Here is an 8434-nt window from a genome sequence, read left to right on the forward strand (position 1 = left end):
ACCTCACCATCTAAGTTGTCCTGTTTTCATTAATTTTTCTTTCCAGAGTTATGGTTAAGTTTCTCACATATAGATATATAATAATACCATAAATTATCTCTATCAAACTCATAACTAAAACTAAGAAACATAAAATAATATTTACATCTATTATAATCTTTATAATTTATATTTTCAAAAATAAAATCATATTTATTAAAATATAGTATGTTATACTAATATAATGTTCAATAAATAAACTAATTTTACCATTAATGTTAATATATTATTCAAAATATAAATTAATTGATTGGGTATGGAGTATGCCCTAAAATAACTTGCTTTTGCTTGGCTAAGAGCTCGTCTTCCTCAAAAGTAAGGAAACTTGCTAACCACCCAAGACATAGAGGCATCTAGTAGAAGTGAAGGCCTACCCATTTATAGACCACCAATGGTTCACTTTAAGTTGCCTAGTTTTCCTTGAATAACTAGAGAGAGTTGTCCTCACTGCCAATTTAACAACTAAATTATGATAAGTTTTTCTACTATTAAAAAAATATAAATTAATTAATTTACACATGGTTTAGTTTTTATTAAAATTAAATTTCTCTTGGTTTTTATTAATGTTAATTTAATCAAATTGAAAGAGTACATGTTTAAAAATAAATAAAAAATTACAACAAAATTATTGTTAATACATTTTTTTTTTAATTACACGATTTTAATAACAAGAAAAATTCATCGTGGGAAAATGTAATCCCTCCAAAAAAATCCATATTTACTTTGGACTCCTAGACAACGCTTCCTTCTGAGTTTAGTTCTCCTATTTTTGCTTAAAACCCCATTGATCTATTTTTCAGGGTCTGCAATGGCTTCAATTTGTGAGTCGATCAGAGTCTTCCTAAAGAACTGGTATTCATTTATCTAATTAAGCTTTATGGTGCCACCTAGAAGAGGCGGAAACCCATTTCACCTATAGGCAAGAAACATCAACAACATTAGCAGGGCGGGGTGGTGTGGGGCAAGGCAGACATGGTTTGTGGTTTTGAGAATGGTTGTCTTCTAGTAATTTTCCATGTAGATGATCTCCTTGAAGAAGCATGTTGATCGGGTGCTTCATATGCCAAATCTATTTTCTAAGGGTGAATACCTTGTAAGCACATGGTAAATCTTGACCATGCTCAGGGTTTGATTCAATGTTCGTGCCCTATTTTTATGCCCTTTAGATTTTTAATCATAGGAGTTTTGAAACCTAGTGAAATCCAGGAAGTTTTAGACACTTTAACAATATTGCAAGGAAATTAAAAGGTAAAATTATTACTGGGTTTCCTTTGAGTTCAAAATTAATATGACATTTTTATTGGTACATTTCATTTTTTTATGGATTAGTGATACACAAGAAAGATTTCACATGGTCAAAGAGGTTTTTGAACTTGCACTTCTTTATAGCATTCATTAACAGCATGTTTTCCAATACACCATTAGATCATCCATTAGTTTAGGGTTTATGGAAGACAGTTTGGGTATCTAGATAAGCTTTTTGAATACATTATTTTGATGCAAATGAAACTCTGTGTTTTCCTCTCCTCCTATGATACTGTCATAATGCCAAGCTAATTTATTGGTATCTATGGACACAAAAATCCAATTTATCATGGAAGGAGAGAATTTGAACCATGTATCTCCATCGAATTAACAAGGCCTCATCAATACACTGGGTTATCCTTGAATTAGGGGTTCATACAAACAAGTTTTCTCTATTTTTATTTATTTGAAATTTTTTGGTTTTGAAATCCAATGGCCAATAATCAACTACCCGAATCAGTGGAATGTTATTGATTCAAAAAAGGGGGTTTGCTATCGTAGTTCCACCTCTTGGTTCTGGGCCTCATATCAACACAAAACTAAGCCTCTCTAAATGTTTACTATGCACACAACTAAGCCTTGTTATGCTAACTGCATTTTTTTTAAAGTCAAAAATGATTTCATTAGATTTTCAATAAAGTACAGCTTACAAATATCATCATGGCAGCCTCTGCTCTCTCATTCTGACCAGACTTTTTTAGAGTGGGGGATGGGACATACCAAAAAGAACAACTAACATACATTGTTTCGGAGGGAATTCAAGCCTAGATATAACTGACATAAACAAAAATAAAACCATAATTGATAGTTTCATATCAGGGTGGCAAGTGAGGAAGAAGTACAGGAGGAGTAGTGAAGAAGCTGACACGATCATGGATATGGAAGTCAATATGTTCCACCCTCACTCCCAGACTGCAAAGGTGGTCATTTGTATGATGATACTGAAGTCAGAGACTATCCAGCTACTCCAATATCTAATTCTGGCTATACAGGATATCCTGGGAATAGGCCATAGTCTCATTCTTGTCTTCATACCTATGATCTTAGAGGATATCCATATTGATTTAGATTTGACGAAGTTGTGCTGCAAGAGATTCCAAAGTGACTGGAGCTACCACTTGGCCATGCAAACGAATTAGAGATACAGTGTCTTTTTCCTCAGTGTCCCAGCTAGGAGAATTGGTCGCGGATTAACTATGTTCAGGCTCAAGATGCCTCTCTAGCTACCATTTCCCACCCCCACGGTGGGGTTGACCCCATTTTCTGGGCATTGAGAAAAGAGGCAAATTAGCTATAGAGAAGGGGAAGGCTCCCCAAAAAAAGGACACCTGCAATAACAATAACCCATACTTGGGTTGTTGAACTACCCCCAAGGAGACTGTTGCACCAGACCAGTCACCACGCTCCTCCAAGGCTGGGATAAACAAGCTGCTAACCACATCAGGTGGCTTGCACCCCCCTCTACCACAACCACCCTAAACGTACTTCAACTCATAAAGGCACACCGTATGCACCTCAATCACATCGAGGTCATACTTACACGACACAATTTCAAAGGATAGCCACACGGATCCCACAAATTCACACACGAGCACCACCTAATGGCAGAGGTTATGAGCAAAACACCCTACATAAATGGGAGGTTCAAACACCTTAACCCACACACCGCTTACCACCCTTTGACAGGAATAAGACAATCAAGTTGATATCCACACCGGATAGCCTTCACCAATTTCACCATAGACACCCAAGGAATAATTCAATCCACTAAGAACCCACTAATTGTTGCTCGAGCACCACCAGATGGGAAGAGCTCTAGACTAACCACCATAAAGAGAGACGAAGAGACTCACACTCCTTATCCCACACATAGGCAAGAAGGAGTGATGAGACAAATTCCTTCTACTCAAGCTAGTGATGGGCCAGAGTTTGGTGTTGGCTCACCTTTGCGCTTATTCGCATCCCCGGGTCCCAAGCGTAAAGCGAGCCATGAGCCCCAAACCACACCACAGGGCCTTGATCCCCCAAAATGCCTCTCAGCCAAGGTCAAAACCTTGGGAAGCCACCTTGGATACAGACCCAGAATGCCTGCTTACCAAAACTCATCTCTCAAGCTTCCACACTAAACTTCCTTTGCAACTAGATTGCAATTATAAACATGGTAGGACAATCCCACATACCTTTGTATTGAATGCACTGAGTTTTCATGAGTGTGAAGTTATGAAGCACATGGAGCTGGAGCAGGTCCCGAGGGCTGCTCTGGTGCCACTTGTACCATTGTCCAATCACCTCCATCGAGGGGAGGAGAGTCTTTTTCTATGAGGTCCCAAAGCAGCTGAGCATTCCTAGGGTCTAAGTTAGCTGCACCGAGAAATTCGTGTCAAGGGGAGGTGAAATCACAATACTTATGTGATTCTCTCCTATTAGCCAACCAGTCTGCCACTTTGTTACCAGCTTGGAGAACATGACCAGTAGTGACATAATCAAATCTTTCCAAGATATATCTTATGCATTTGAGTTGAGCCTCTAGTTGCCCACTCTTGGCAATTCTGGTGGTAAGAAAACCATTAATAAGCTTCTGGGACATCTAGATGAGAAATTTTGAGTCTCCTATGATATGAACTTTATGACAATCTAGATTCCGAGCAAGCGAGAGGCCTTTCTCAAGAGTTGCCAATTCTTCTACATTGTTTGTCATGCAGCCACATAAGGCAACATAGATCCCAAAGGGAGAGTCATTAGAGGATCTCAGGATACCCGTGTACCCAGTAGGGCTTGGGTTCTATTTAGAGGCTTCATCAAAATTGATTTGAATGAATCATTGTGGGAGTAGTTGGAGTATAGATGGTGAAGATACAGGGGAATGTTTTCTAGAAGGCATTTGAGGAATGGACATGTTTTGAGCTAGTTTAAGGGATACAAGAATGGTTGTCTCATGCAAGCTGGCCTTCCAATCATCTAGATTGCATCTCTTTGACATGATTGTCTCCCTTTTGTTTTCTTTCACAAGACCCCAAGTAGAGGCACTGGAAGAGGGTTGGTCTTGAAATATAGCTTTGTTCCTTTCTTTCCATACATTCCAAAGGATAAATCCTAGGATTAGGCTCCAAGATCAGTTAACAATGGGGCATTTGAAATAGTTTTTGGGACAGTGCTCATGTTGGAAATAATACTGAGAGGGGGGGTGAATCAGTATTATCAAGTAAAATATTCCATTTTTCAAATCCAGATAATATACGCTACTTCAGTTAATTAAAACTGCGTATATATGCAACTATGTAGAAGGAAACCCGCGTATACAATGCAAACTTATAATTTACTTTATCTTACAGATGTTGATTATTAATCTGTGTATCAGAATCAAATAATCGGTAACCAGAAAGAGTAAAACATAGCAGAAGACAATCACACACAATAACACAAGATATAAGGTGGAAACCCAATGTGAGTGAAAACCACATGCTGCAATTTGTCTCTATCTTCTTTTAATTAGAAAGTTATTTTTACAATGCACTGGTGCAGTCCTTTACCAGTACACAGGCTGCAACCTGTAGAGAGCTACAACCCTCTCTCGTTCTCCATCTTCTCTAACAGTTGTACCCAAAGCACAGTAACAGTAACCACACACCAAATTCTGAACCCAGAACACTGCAGCAATAAACAGAGGCAGCTTGATCACAACTCAAAAGATATACGCTACTTCAATAACCTGAAACCTGCATGCATACACCTCTGTGATTGGACCAACTTGCGTATATGCTGTTTTTATTTACTGAACCAGTGTGTATACGCACCTTCACTTCACTGAACCTGCGTACAAATCTATAAAGGATAATTCACTCTTTCAAATATTCAGACACTAATTAACCCAGATTATCAGATTTATAGATCAAGCATGCGCCACATATAACAGATCAAAATCATACAAAGATACTATCATTCAAGCCTAAAGATTATGACCCATCAGTAGAACTTATCCTTCTCTTTGTGCTAAGGTTCCTCCTTCACTCAGATCCAGATCTGCACCATAACCCCAATCACCAATATTTAAGATCTAGCACTTATTAGATATTCAATTAATTTAGACGATCCTTTGCCAAATGATATCCTTCCTCTTTTATAGTCTTAGGCCTTTCATAATACCACGGTCCAGAACCATAATAAAACAATACCATGCACCCAATACTTGGGATCAACACTTCTGATGAGATACCATGGTCCAAAACCATAGGTCAAATACCAAGGACTAACTACCATGGACCAAAAGTAAGCTCTCCAACATATATGCGCTTTTCCTTGCGTGAAAGTGTGCGTATACACATACGTGCCTTTATAACGTCTAACCCACGTGTATATGTGCCTTCATCTAGGTGAACCTGCGTATATATCTTTTTCCTTCATTCTGAGTGCCTGTACTAAGATCTGTCAGCAAACTGAGTTGCTATCAAGGACAACACCTGTGCCATAGCTCTAAATCAATGCCAACAATCTCCCCCTTTGGACTTCATGGCAACCCCAAGATCCTCAAAGTCATTCTCCCCCTTTGTCATCAAGGGAAAATAGTTGTGCTCCCCCTGAGTACATGCTGAAATATCTACCTTACTACGCTGACCATGCTCCCCCTAACTGTAGGCAAGATCTGCAAAAATATGTTCTTCAAGAAGAATCATGACTTATACATCATAAAGGACCTTCCTATCACCAAAAGACTCAATACATACATTCCTATCCCAACCAAGTGGGGATCATCCACCCAACCAAGTGGGATACATTAGAGATTTACATATGACAACCAAGTACATTACATCTTCATCCCAGGCATAGTGGGGAAACAAAAATAGGCTGTTACATGACCTTGACACCACAAAAGAGATACATGACATAGAGACAAAATATCTAGAGCAAAACTTATGAAAGTCACCAATAACTGATATCAGCAGCATCTGTCAGTCACCATTCAGATCAGCAACCAAGATTTCCTTTTGTTCTCCCTCTACCTTTGTTCCACCTGAAACCAACAATAGCTGTGACCTAGAACCAAAACCTTCTGAGATAATGCCAACAATGCATCATTAGAAGTTTATCCACTCCCCATGACCTGTGCCAAATGGTCTCTATCGGACCCATATCAGACTATCTTCAACCAGAGCTTGTCCCTACCGATATCCATCAAGCCTCCATATACGTGACTGTATCTGTATAAAACAACGTATGTACGCAGATACTCTTTAGCCAACTCGTGTACACCAATTTTTCTTTGAAACAGACAAATTTCAACAGCAAGATGATGCATCAACTACTCCTAGCTTCTGTCTGAGGTATTCAAAAGTTTCCCTAGGTAGTGGTTTGGTGAGAATATCAGCAACTTGTTCCTTAGAGGGAACATACTCCAATTTGACCTTTTGTTCCAACACTTGTTCCCGGAGAAAATGATACTTGATTGGTATGTGCTTAGTCTTTGAATGCATGATAGGATTCTTTGAGATACTGATAGCACTTGTATTATCACACAAGATGGAGATAGGTGGAGTACAAGTGATTTGAAAATCCTGCAAAGTTTGCATCATCCAAAGGAGTTGTGTGCAACAAGATTCCGTAGCCACATATTCTGCTTCAGTTGTAGATAGAACAATTGAACTCTGTTTCTTGTTGAACCAAGATACTAATCTGGAACCCATAAAGAATGCACCACCACTTGTGCTTTTCCTGTCATCCATGCTTCTAGCCCAATCTGCATCTGTATAAGCATGAAGAGTGAGATCTGTATCTCTTGGATACCACAAGCCATAGTTTTGAGTTCCTTGAAGATACTTGAAAATTCTCTTTACTACTTGAAGATGGGTTTCCTTAAGATTTGCCTAAAATATTCCAACTATTCCCACTGCATGCATGATGGCTGGTTGGGTACCTGTCAAATAAAGTAGACTTCCAATCATGGATCTATAGGTTGGTTGATGCACTGCTGCTAATTCATCATTTGCACTGAGGCTGCATCTTGTAACCATGGGGGTACATACTGGTTTTGCATCTTCCATGCCATATTTCTTCAAGATTTGCTTGAGATACTTGGTTTGAGACAAAAAGATACGGACTTCATTTTGTTGGATTTGCAATCCAAGAAAATATGTCAGTCCTCCAAGCAAAGACATTTCCAATTCTTTCTACATCACCAAGGCAAAGCTTTGACTCATAGCTTCTTCATTTCTGCCAAATATAATATCATCTACATACAAAACAAGTATTAGAAATTTGTCATTTTCAATTTTTATATAAAGATTGCTATTTGCTGATCCTTTTGAGAAACCTTGTTGATGAAGATATTTGTCCAAACGGTAGTACCAAGCCCTTGGAGCCTGTTTTAGACCATAGAGAACCTTTTTTAGTCTGCATATAAGATTTGGATCATTTCCAAGAATGAAACCATCTGGTTGCTCAATGTACACTTCTTCTTCTAAGTCTCCATTCAGAAAGGCTGATTTCACGTCCATTTGAAATACTTTGAACTTCTGAAAGCTAGAGAGTGCAAGGAACATTCCGATGGCCTCAAGTCTAGCAACGGGAGCAAAAGTTTCTTCAAAGTCTATTCCTTCTTGTTGAGCATACCCTTTACAAACAAGTCTGGCCTTGTTTCTAATCACTTCCCCATTTTCATTCAACTTTTTTTTGAAGATCCATTTTGTCCCTATGACATTCTTATCTTTTGGTCTAGGAACCAACTCCCAAGTGTTATTATTTTCTATTTGCTCAAGTTCTTCATCCATTGCCTTGCCCCAACATTCATCCTTGCAGGCCTCTTTTACATTTTGTGGTTCAATGGAGGAGAGCAAGGCCAAATAGCTTGAGGCTTCTGCAATTGTTCTTCTTGTTTGTATACCTGCCTCTTTCTACCCCAAAATTTGAGATTCTGGATGATTCTTCTGAACGTACCTGGATGGAGTCTTATCTTCTATTCTTATCTGTTCTTCTGGTGCCTCTTGAGCTTCTTCTTCATCATAGTTCTGATTTGATGTTGAAGGATAGTCCTCATCATCTTCGAAATCTTCGGAATTCACTTGCCTAGGAATGTTTCCTTCTTCATCAACCACTACAT

This window comes from Pinus tabuliformis, chromosome 8 (genome assembly GCF_031772625.1).
Source record: "Pinus tabuliformis cultivar Carrire ecotype Pingquan chromosome 8, CPIR1, whole genome shotgun sequence".
Lineage (NCBI taxonomy): Eukaryota > Viridiplantae > Streptophyta > Pinopsida > Pinales > Pinaceae > Pinus > Pinus tabuliformis.